The 12,748-nt window shown below is 45.4% G+C and overlaps 1 protein-coding gene across 1 annotated transcript in view; it reads left to right on the top strand.

Annotated features, from left to right (window-relative positions):
- Positions 1 to 12,748, top strand: part of KIAA1549 (KIAA1549 ortholog) — a 199,140-nt gene that overhangs the window by 56,692 nt on the left and 129,700 nt on the right. The gene's annotated exons all lie outside the window — the stretch shown is intronic.

Here is a 12,748-nt window from a genome sequence, read left to right as displayed (position 1 = left end):
GAAGTACTAGTATTGTGTGGGGCGGGGTGTAACTAAGCTACATTAATGGAACTCTACTCTGCCCATACATGTGTACCAAATTGTTTGTAAATGAGGCTGTTGGAGGCGTACTTGTGTGTGCTATGTCTATTAAAGTTAGTGGTTGTTTTAACCTTCACCAAGTGTCGTCTGGTGTTTGGTCTCAGTGATCCCAGTCAAGCTTCGGTGACTGGGTCTGAAGTACTCCAGGGTCCCTGATAGCTACAAGGAAGCGGACTTGGCGGAGGTACTCGGTTGGAGTTCTGGAGTTCCGTCACATGCAAAATGGCACATCCATTTTGTAATTAACAGGAGTATAGGTCACGTACATAACACGGCAAAGCAGTAAGATCACCAGAAGGCCCCATATAAAATTATGGTATAAATGTGTCAAACATGTAAATACTGCTTCAAGATAACAAAAAAAGTAAATGAGAACTTGAAATAAAAAGGGCCTAACTGCTAAGATTATTGTAGGCAGAGAAGGTGGAGAAATGCAGATTAGCCTATATCCTTTATGAGCCAAATAGAGTCTCACATCAGAGACTGCCATAACAGGCAGGATAGCACACAGGTAAGTGAGAATCCACACTGCACGGGGACATAGCTTGCAAAACAGCAGTAGCTGAGCAGCTCGACAGTCCACGAAGCCCATATATAGTCAATGTGGGGATTGTGCACAGTTGGCTTCAAGATGGGTGTCTCTGAGCGCTGGTGTTCTGGACAGTTTGTCCGGAGGCACTGGACTGTAAGGTACGTGGTCAGCCTTGGTGTCAGGAGCTGCGGTCTGCATGCGAGCTGCCAGCTTTGCCAAGAATGATTCAAATAGCTCAGTTAGCATTCTCTACACATCCCACTTCCCCCCATTTGTGTCAGATGAGCATGGTGCGGCGGCCATTTAGAAGTACCTCTGGGACCGCTTGTCAGCGTTGCTTTGTTACAGCATATCAGTGGAGCTATGGTTTGTAGACCGGGATCATCACCACCGGTTCAGAGGGGGGGGGGGGGGGGGGGTGGGGGGGGAGACGGGGCTGCATCTTTTTTTATAGTTTTTTTTTTCAATTTGACAATTTTCATTGGTTCAACAGATACGTACAATATACAACAAGTTCTGTAGCACTGACTTCACATAACGTATACATTTTATCTCTGTTTTTTATTTGGTAGTTTTAGCGCCATCTTTTAGCTCTGTTTTTTATTTGGTATACATTGATATAGCATTGTAGCAGAACCATGCATCTATTATTAGGCATTACCTGTATATCTTCACATTGCATGAACCAAATTTATTTTCACCGAATAACATAATGTTAAAGAAGAGTAGAATACAGGACAGGTGAGGTAAGAGGGGTAGATATATATAGTAAAGGGATGAGGATGTAGAGCAAGAGGGATAGAGCTGATGCCAGGAGGTAGGCGGGATAAGGGGACGAGAGTAGATGGTTGTTTTTTTGACATTTTACTCCGATTTTAGGAGATTTGTGTTGACTGTTTTATGACAATGTTTTACATATTATATAGAATGTGTATCAATCCCAGTTAAGTAAAAAATGTATACACACAGTTATTGTTTATATAGAACTTTGTATCAACTTTTAAATAATGTAGATTCTATTTCAGACAACATATTTTTTGTAAGGAGTAAATAAGTGACATCATGAGGTTTAATAGTTAAATGTTATTTATTATCTGAATGGTATCTATTACCCGCATCAGTATATGAAAAAATAAATTAGATTCACCTTCAGCATAGCATGAGGCTTGATTGCTGCAGTCAATGGTATTTAATTCTAAGCTAAAAATGTACATACCCTGAAATATTCAACTGCTTTGGAGGTGTCATGTATCAATGGAATTACATAGCAAGTCTGTCTCTTCCTTTCCATGTCAGTAGGCTACGTCTTTTTTTTTTTTTTATAGGATTTTTTTTTTTTTTTTTTTAATTCTTTATTTTTGTAGTGCATATGATGTTAACATACAGGCACGTGGTACCCCAAAGGCACTCCACATGCACATTTCAAAGACAGAGTGTAGAACGATGCACTATTTTTTATATATATATATATAAACATGTTTAACTCGTAGTGTATTAGAAAGCTTGAACAGCTGTTACACGTTAGGGCTAGCTTTGCCATTTTGGAGGGATATCCAAGGAGGAAGGGTATCCAAGGAGAAAAGCGGCCACTCCATAACCCTGACCGTGAGCAACAATATGACAAATCATGGCAACCATCAGAGGCATTAAACAAAATAATAATAACAATAGTGGAGAAATAATACAAAAATTAAGTGCAATCTACAACCTCGCTGGTATGAAATACAACTGGCTTATACCCTGATTGCTTTAGGTCGCTTGTGAGTCTGCTTGTGGCGTTCAGTTTACGTCGTGTATAGGCCCTGCAGAGTGTTGTCGCCCAGTACCCGAAAGAAGAGAGTATGTCACACATATTAAACATTCAGGTTTACTCGCTGCTCGTAAGGTCATGTGGCCTAGCTAAGATGTGAGCATGACAAACTGTACAATATTATAACTCGCTAGAGTCGTAGTGGGAGGCCTTCTACTCAATATCCTATAGGATCATAGTAGGTGGTTGTTTTGTCTCTGTGGGGCCCTGATAAAATTTCCAGTGGTCTATGCGAGAAACGAGTCAGTCTTACATGAAATGTTATGACAGCATGCGCCTACATAATAGTATACAATACAACGTAGTTCGGGTTCGCCACCATTGCAAGTAAGGGGAGGGTGCGAGGCCGAGCTAGAAAGTTACTTGTGTGTGCATTTAGGTGTGCAGAGTGTAACGGGCGCATTCAGCCACAGTAGCATGCTTAATCAGCGTATTAACAAACTCAGTAACCAAACAGGGGTCATATACTTGTAGATTATGCGTGTTAATGGATAAACAGTAATAGCCGTGGAGCTGTGCAGCTTAGCCACTCCGGGTTAATCAGCCGTGGGTTAGTAGCCTCTCCCCCTAAGGTGTTGCCTAAAGTAAATTCTGTACTTTTGAACAGCGTTTTAACTAAACAATTTGCGTCCCGTGTATTCTGCTCATGAAAACAAAATAAGTAAATAAGGGGGGGGGGGTTGGTATGTGGGGTCTACGGGTGAGAACGGCTCTACTTCTTAGTGTACCCCTGTAAAATTAAATAAATCAACTCAGGGAAGCAGTAAGTAAAGTAACCAAAAAGTGAATGCACTCCAGACGTTTAGTGTCCACTATCCTGTTGGAAGTGTGCAGCTGTAATATCCTCAGTGAGTGTGGGGGTCGTCGTGTAGGGGTTAGTAGTCCCGTAGGGTCCCGTTGTGCCTTTCATTCAGCCCGTGTCTCGAGTGATCACCACTCATACAGATTAGGTCTTCCCGCCAAGGTACTCAGCGGTCGGCCATTAGTCGGGAAAGGCGAGTTGAGAGTCTCGTGTAGGCCTGCGGGTCGGTGCTCCTGGGTACGGTAGGTGGGTAATTGTGTAGTGGTCAACTCGGCCCGTCCAAATATAAGTACAAACAATAATAACAAAACTGTGGAACGGTATCAAGACAGCGCTACGCTTTGTGGGCGCTCTCTACAGGGGAGCTCAGGTAGGGGCTACTGTCCGTGTAGCGCGGGCCATGTCTCTGGGGACAAAGGTCTCTGCGGTAGCCGGGTTCCACTCGTGGGATCTGGGTGTAGTGCGGGGCTGTTGCAGTGAGTCCTGTGGAAGGCCCAAGGCGACGAGATGCGACTTTGCCTCCTGTAGGTTCGTAATATGGTAGGTATGTGCACCTTGAGTCACCAGAAGCTTGTGTGTGGAGCGCCATTGGTATTTCACATTGAGAGCGCGGAGCAAGGTGGTGAAAGGCCGTAAAGTTGCGCGCCATGCCGCAGTCCCTCTTGATAGATCTGCGTACAGCGATAGAGCCATGTCTTCAAAGGCTAGTGGCGCGCTACTCCTGGCAGCGGCCATTACCGCCATCTTGTCCTGTCGATTTTGAAACTTTACAATTAAGTCTCTGGGTGCCGCCTGTGGTGCCGTGGGTGATTTCGGGATCCTGAACATGCTGTCCAGTACAACCCCCTTGGCCTGCTTCGGTGGGAGTAGCTTGCTAATCAAACGCCAGAAAAAGTGGGGGAGTTCAGACTCAGGGACAGTCTCTGCTACCCCTCTAACCTTTATGTTTTGGGCTCTTCTAGCGTCGCCAGGGTCTGTTCCAGTCTCAGGTGTGTTAGGTGTAGCGTTTTCACCTCCTGTTGGAGCATGGACACTTGCCTCGATTGGGTGCGGCAATCTTGCTCCACGGTGCTCATGCGGTGTGTTAGGCCTTGTATGTCCCTTTTAATTTCCGCCATATCCACCTGGATGTTACTGCGGAGCTTCGCTAACAGCTCCCTCATTTCAGCCTTTGTAACCGGGGCATCGTCCGGTTTCGCTTGAGGCTGTGTCAGGGCCTGCATGGCGGGTAGGCCTGTCTCCTCAGGCTCTGAGAGACCTTCGTCTGAGTCTGCGAAGTCGTCCATGTAGGCCTCCAAATCGGGCCGTGGCGCGCATCATGCTCGCTGCCACAGATCCCCTATGCTGGCGCCCGGCCGGGGCAGGTCGGTTTTTTTGTTTTTCCTGCCCATCGGTGGGTCTCCTGCTGCAACAGATGAACGTTTGTAGCTGTGTTGTGGGGTAAATTAATCAAATTCTGCTTAAATCACTGCTATGTGTCTCGGAGCTCTCTTGAGATGCGACCAGTCAGTTCGGCTGTTGGCTCCGCCCCCCCGGCTACGTCTTTTTTTAATTAATTTTTTTTATTTGCAATTTTGGGGTTGTACAAAGTTACAGCATGTGCATACCGTTCATTATCATTGTGTTGTTACATGTTGTTACAGACATTGTTCCATGTTGGCAGTTTTAACATATCAAACATATCTATTTTTCTGTTTTTCGGCAGATTGTATACTTGTAACATCCTACTTCATGTAGGGGTTTATTGTGCTGAACTCTTTTTTAATACACAATATAATATAGTATAACGAAGGATAGTGAATATAGGAGGGAGAGAGGGGAGGGGGTGGGAAGGGATATATGTTGAGGTGAGTGGTGTTCATGGTTCAGTTATAGTTGTTTTTCATTCCAGACGTGCGTTAGTTGGAGTTGTGTTTCTGTTATATTCATCCCACAACTCCCAGGCCTCCACCCAGAATTTTTGTATAGGTCTCGTCTTCCTAGCCATGAGCTCATATTTTTTTTGAAGATTCTATAATTTGGGTGCATGTCGTCAACGTTGGTGTGTGGTTCGATAGTCAGTTTCTACTTATCGTTTGTATAACCGCTATAAGTATATGGTATGTTAGGTATTTTGTAGTTTTTGTTGTGTTTTGTGGGAGTAATTGTAGTAGATATTGGTCGGGTCGAGGGGGCATGATCACCTTAGTGGTGTCTGTTATCAACTGCGATATTTGCGTACAGAATGTTGTGATTTTCGGGCACGTCCACCATATATGGTATGTGATACCAGGTTGGTCATTGCATCTCCAAGATTTTCCTGAGGATTGAGGGTTTATATGCCGTAATTTGGTTGGGACAGCAACTTCCTGGACAGCAACAGCAACTTCCTGGACATTTCTATATGTGTGGCGCATAATGTCAAGTTTTTATTTGCTGTGAATATGCGGAGCCACTGGGATTCTTCCAATTGTATATTGAGATCTGATTCCCAGGCTAAGATGAAAGCGGGTTTTGCTATATATAGCTTTTGGATGATCGTGTGGTACAACTGAGAAATAAGTTTTGTAGGAAATTTGCTTTGTATACACAATTGCTCAGTGGTTGATAATTGCCGGTCCTGCCTGAGTGGAGTGTCCGGGGGGTGGTGTTTGCGAAACCATGACTTTATTTGTATGTATGTAAAGTTTAGGGTTTTTGGCACCTGGTATTTTGTCTGTAGGTATGCGAATGAGACTAGTTTGCCATTTTCCACTATTTGATGGAGGGATGTGACTCCGTGTGTGGCCCACTCTTTTGCATTGAATTGGGGTATGAGGGCTGTGAGAGCTTGGAGTTTCATGGCTGGTGACGGGTGTGCTGATGGCCATGATTTGATTCTGTGCTTGTCCCATATGGACAGAGTTAACCTGGTGGTTGGTAGCATATTTTTATATTTGGGTCTAGTGAGGCGTGGTATCCATGCCAGTGTAGTTATGTTGTGTCCTTCTGTGTATGCAGTCTCTATTGTGAGCCACTCCGGTGCTGGCACCTGATGGAATGCCATGATAAGTGGGCTAAGGAGCGATGCGGAGTAGTATGTGTCAAGGTGGGGTATCCCCAAACCGCCTTGTTTAAAAAGTTTGTGTAATGTGGATGCTGCCACCCTCGTTTTTTTGTTGTTCCATATGAATGCATTTATCAAGGCCTGTGTTTCGCGTAGGAAGGTGTTCGGGAGTTTGATGTGTAGCGTGCGGAATAAATATTGGAGCTTGGGCAAAAGTAGCATTTTTGTTGCAGCTATGCGACCTAGCCAGGAGACTTACTTGCCCCTCCACCCCATAATTTGGCTCTTCAGTTTGTTTACTAGTTTGATACAATTTGCATGCATCATAGCAGAAGTGGCTGTGAAAGCTACTCCTAAGAAAGTTAGGTGGTCAGTGCGCCATTCGTACGCATAGGTCGTTCTCAGGTCTTGTAAAGTGTGCGACGGTATGTGCATACCCATCGCTTGTGTTTTTGAAATGTTTAATTTGTAGTATGAGCACGCACTGTAGTTGGCGAGGACATGGTGTAGGTGTGGTAGTGTCGTGTGTGGTGACTAGAGACAGCATAATGTCATCTGCGAACATTGTGAGTTTGTGTTCAGCAGTCCCTATTTGTATTCCTTTGATGTTCGCGTTTTCCCTGATGTGCTGCACTAGTGGTTCTAAGACCAGGATGTACAACAGGGGGGACAGCGGGCATCCCTGGCGTGATCCGTTCGGGATTTTGAATTTCGAGGAGGTAAATCCGCTGTTGGCTACCCGTGCTGATAGGGTGGAGTATAATGCTTTTATTAACGACATGAAGTTTGGCGGGAAGCCAAATTTGCTCAGCGTAGCCTCGAGGAATCCCCAGTGTACCCTATCAAACGCTTTTTCCGCATCTAAGGAAAGGAACACACTGGGTCTTCCCGAGGCCTGCGCTTTTGACATTAGATCTAGCAGTTTCCTAGTGCAGTCTGAGCCTTGTCTCCCCTTCACGAATCCCACTTGGTTGTTGTGTATCACTGAGGGAATAATGGTTGAGAGTCTATTTGCATATATCTTCGCTAGTATCTTCGTGTCAGTATTCAAAAGTGAGATGGGCCTTAGATTTTGGGGTTTAGTGGGTGGTTTACCCGGCTTGGGTAGTGTTGCAATGTGGTCCATTAACATTTCTGAGGGCATGTGGCCCGTCGTTATGATGGCATTAAACGTCTTCTCTAATTGAGGGGTTAATGTGGATTTGAAACATTTGTAGTACATGTTTGTAAAGCCATCTGGGTGATTTCCCCTGTGGCAAGGTGTGGATGGCTTTTTCTATCTCGGCGCTGGTAATCGGGCTTTGGATCATTGTTTGTTGTGTTGGGCTAAGTGAGGGGAGACAAGCATTGGTTAGGAAATCCTGTATTTCTTGGTTCGTGGGTTGATGCGTCTTATCATCCTGTGCTAGGTTGTACAGTTTATTATAAAATTCCGCCATGGTGTCGTTTATGTGTTGTGGGTTTGTAAGCTTGATGCCTGTGGGGGTGAACATGTGTTGTATTTTGGATTGGGCTTGGTTTTGCCTTAGTAGGGATGCCAGGACTTTCCCTGCTTTATTGCCCTGAGAGTATTGCTTCATTTTTAGTTTAGTTAGTATGTGTGATATTTTCTGGAATAAGAAGTCATTTATTTCTATAAATTATTATTATTACCGTATATACTCGAGTATAAGCCGACCCGAATATAAGCCGAGGCCCCTAATTTTATCCCAAAAAACTGGGAAAACTTATTGACTCGAGTATAAGACTAGGGTGGGAAATGCAGCAGCTACTGGTAAATTTCTAAATAAAATTAGATCCTAAAAAAAATATATTAATTGAATATTTATTTACAGTGTGTGTATAATGAATGTAGTGTGTGCGTATGTGTGTGTGCATGAGTGCAGTGTGTGTGTGCATGAATGCAGTGTGTGTGTGCATGAATGCAGTGTGTGTGTGTATGAATGCAGTGTGTGAATGCAGTGTGTGCAGGGCCGGTGCAAGGATATTTGCCGCCGTAGGCAAAAAAAAAATTGCCGCCCCCTCCCCCCCCATATGTCCTGACTTCCCCTCCTCCTCCCTCAGTGGTCCTTACCTCCCCACCCCCGTGTTCCTTCACCCCCCCCCCCCAGTGGTCCTGACTCACCCCTCCCCTAGTGGTCCTTACCCTTCCCTCCCCTAGTGGTCCTTACTTCCTCCTCCCCTCCCATAGTGGTCCTTATCCCACCCCCTCCCTCTCATAGTGGTCCTTATCCCCCTTCTCCCTCCCATAGTGTTCCTTATCCCCCCCCATCCCTCCCATAGTGGTCCATATACCCCCCCTCCCTCCCATAGTGGTCCTTATACCCCCCCTCCCTCCCATAGTGGTCCTTATCCCACCCCCTCCCATAGTGGTCCTTATACCCCCCTCCCTCCCATAGTGGTCCTTATACCCCCCTCCCTCCAATAGTGGTCCTTATCCCCCCCCCTCCCTCCCATAGTGGTCCTTATCCCCCCCCTCCCTCCCATAGTGGTCCTTATACCCCCCTCCCTCCCATAGTGGTCCTTATCCCCCCCTCCCTCCCATAGTGGTCCTTATACACCCCTCCCTCCCATAGTGGTCCTTAACCCACCCCATCCCTCCCATAGTGGTCCTTATACCCCCCCCTCCCATAGTGGTCCTTATACCCCCCCACCTCCCATAGTGGTCCTTATACCCCTTTTTTTTGTTATTATTAATTTTTTTTTTATTATTATTATTTTTTTTATTATTTCTTCTTATTTTATTTATATATTTTTTTTTTCGTCCCCCCTCCCTGCTTGATATATGGCAGGGAGGGGGGCTCTCCTTCCCTGGTGGTCCAGTGGCAGTTCAGTGGGGGGGAGAGGGGGGCTGGCAGAGCTGTACTTACCTGTTCTGCAGCTCCTGTCAGCTCTCTCCTCCTCTGCGCCGTCCGTTCTGCTCTTCTGTCAGCTTACACTGTAAGTCTCGCGAGAGCCGCGGCTCTCGCGAGATTTACACTGGGAGCTGACCGAAGTGCTGACCGGACGGCGCAGAGGAGGAGAGAGCTGACAGGAGCTGCAGGACAGGTAAGTTACAGCTCTGCCAGCCCCCCTCTCCCCCAGTCTGTATTATGGCAATGCAAATTGCCATAATACAGACCTTGACTCGAGTATAAGCCGAGTTGGGTTTTTTCAGCCCAAAAAATGGGCTGAAAAACTCGGCTTATACTCGAGTATATACGGTATTTATATTGGTAGTATGGTAGATTTGGGTCTGACCCTCTTTAGTTGGGGAGATGAGTTGGGTACTTGTTTGGTCTCTGAGTCTTTTAAGTAATGTGGTATATTCACGTTGTGCTTTTCTCTTTAGGTGTGTTGCTCGGCTAATTATTAGTCCCCTTATTACAGCCTTATGGGCCAACCATATGTTTTGAGGTTGGGTTTGGGATGTGCAGTTTGTTTCGAAGTACAGGTTTAGTTCCTTTTCTAATGTTTCTTTGAAGGACTGGTTATATAGGATGCTGTCGTTTAGTTTCCAGGGGGAGGTTCCTCTAAAGCAAAACTTGTCCTGTAGTGTTAGGGATACGGGCGCATGGTCTGACCATGTTAAATCTCCTATTGTGCAGTCTGTAATGGAGGTGAGGAGGTGCCCAGCTATTAAAATGTGGTCAATACGTGAGCTAGTTTTGTGGACTCGTGAGTGGTGTGTGTATTCGCGAGTGTTTGGATGTGCTGTGCGCCATGAGTCATAGACATTAAATTCAAGCAGTAATTTTGTCATAGCTTTACATTGGGGCTTTAGGGCAGCATGCCTCCTGGTATCATCTAGGACTGTCGTGTCTGGATGTGGGTCTAGGGTATGATTTAGGTCCCCACAAAGGATCAGGTTTTGTAGTTGCGGGCTAGGAATTTTGGAGAGAACCTTGTGTAAAAAATTCCTTTGATTGGTATTAGGGCTGTACACTGAAGTTATTGTGTAGTTGATGTCATTTATGGTGCAGTGGATTATGACGTATCTACCTTGGGGGTCTTTTTTGATGTGAAGTAATTCGAATGATAATGATCTATAGATGAGTATTGAGGCACCTCTAGATTTAGTAGAGTGTGTGGAGTGGTATTGTGTGGGATATTCCTGTTGTGCAAAGATAGGAGTTTTAGCGTGGGTAAAATGTGTTTCCTGAACACAAAGGATATCTATTTTTTCTTTTTTAGCTGTGTCTATCAGGACACGTCGTTTGTGCGGGGTGTTCAGTCCGCACGCGTTAATAGTTTGTATCTTCAGGTTGTGTTATTCGTTTGTCTATTAGGAGAATGTTTAGTGGTATAGTGTCTCGTAAGCGGATATACCTCGAACAGGGAGGGTGTAACTTGGATTGTGTGGTAGGGGAAAGGTTAAGAAAGTGATATGTACATGTTCCCTGCTCTATGGAGCTGGTGCGATATTTGCGCACCATGGGGTTCGGAAACATTCGTCTCCTGTGGTGTGGCGTATGGGCTGATCTTTCTTTTGGGTGTGAACAGTTTTTGTTTTTTTTTCATTGTCAGGTCGCATTAGAGCGTAGCAAAGTGTGGAAGCTACGGAGTTGGTTGTGTTGCATGAATGGGTGTGGTATTGGGTGTAGTATATGAGTACTTGCAAGATTGCTTTGTGTTGGTAGTGGACCATTGGGGTCCTCTATCAGCATTTGAAAGGGTGCGTTTGCCTGGTCAGTGTTATTGAGGTCGTCAGTGTGCTTCCCTCCCTCCGGGCCCCACCTGGACTTTGGGGTACCCCCCGTCCCTATCTGGGGCTGATTGGACACCTCTATCTTTCCCAGAGTTGAACAACATTGTGTTATGATACATATGGTACAACAGCATTACATTTATTTCGGATTTCAGGTTGAGTAATCATGCATTGTTTCTGTCTGGGACCGCGAGGCTCCCCGCGCGTCCCCCCCACCCCCCCCAACTCAGAGGGGGACGGCAGGGGGAAGGCACCAGGGCCCACGCCGCCCGCTTACAAACGAATCAGCGTAAGTCCATTTGATTCTTTGGTTCCTGGTGTCTTCGGGTCTCATGGCGTCCTGAATCTTCCTGTTTTCTGATGCACTTACTGTCTTTGTGGCAATGGGAATTACCTAACATATTTCAGGGACCTCACATGAGGGGTATACTGCTTGGCACAGTATATATGTCCACTATCGATAGAGAGAAATAAATGTTTGATCAGTTAGGTGGCACCAGGGATGGGTAGGGGACCAGAGTCTCGGTAAACTGCTTTTGTCGAAGTCTTCTTGCTTTTGTGTTGTGACATATTTCTTTTTGAAGTCTTGATCGTGTTCTGTGTGCTGGGATTGAGTAGGATTGTCAGCCCGTGTGCCGGAGCTAGGGATTATGCACCCATCTTGTCCGGTGGTTAGCCACGCCCCGCTGCATCAGGTTTTAGTAGTAATCCAGTGTCCGGCAAGCAAGGAGAGCGGCTGCCTCTCCTGTCCCATACCCACACCAGGCCTCACGGCAATTTTCTTGGGAGCAATCCTGGTTTCAGGTGCTCGATGAGAGATCTGTTGTGGCAAAACAGCGGTATGCAGGGCCGGATTAACATAGGGGCTGATGGAGCTGCAGCTCCAGGCCCAGGCCCATGGAATAGGCCCATTGATAAAAAAAAAAAAAAAAAAAAAATACAAACATTTTTTACACTTTTTTTTTTCTACATTTTTTTTTTCCCCACACACTACTCTTAGGGATTCCACCTGGCTTTTATTCTATTGGCACAGCCAGTGTTTGAAGCTGCCTGGCTGGTGCCAATATTGCAGTGATACTGGCAATAAAAATGCTGGTATTTTTCTCAGTATAAACAAGAGAATACTATGCAATACCAGTTGTGTATGGAGACAGGCATGGATAGGAAGTTCCATCATATCCCTCCCTGCCTATCTTTACTCACTGATCTGCAGGGGTGCTGCTACAGAGAGTACAGACAGCAGCTCCCACCCTGCAGAGACAGCATACAGCTCAGGGAAGTAAGGGATGGGGGGAAAGGCTGCAAGGAGACATACACTAAGACACTAAGGGACATTGGGAGACATTATGACACAGACACATGGGGACACAGGAATCCATCTATACAGCAGAATCAAACTAAGTAGTTTTTTTGTGATTTTACAGCATTTTCTCTTATGTCACTCCTTGTGATTTACATCATGTGATGTCATCCATACATATTTAATTATGCAAATTAGCAAGGCCGGTATGTTTTTCCAAGAAAGGTTGCAACCCTAACTACTTTTCACATACTCTTACTTAAGTATGGGAACTTAAGAGGGATGTATGGGAACAAAACCTGTGTGAACTGGCTGACAATGAATATGGTTAAAGGGACACTATAGTCACCAGAACAACTGCAGCTTATTGAGTTTGTTCTGGTGAGTAGAATCATTACCGTCAGGCTTTTTGCTGTAAACACTGTCTTTTCAGAGAAAATGCAGTGTTTACATTACAGCCTAGTGATAACTTCACTGGCCACTCCTCAGATGGCTGTTAGATATTCTTCCT

Source organism: Pelobates fuscus, chromosome 3 (genome assembly GCF_036172605.1).
Source record: "Pelobates fuscus isolate aPelFus1 chromosome 3, aPelFus1.pri, whole genome shotgun sequence".
Taxonomy (NCBI): Eukaryota; Metazoa; Chordata; class Amphibia; order Anura; family Pelobatidae; genus Pelobates; species Pelobates fuscus.
This window is presented reverse-complemented; position numbering and strand designations above follow the sequence as displayed.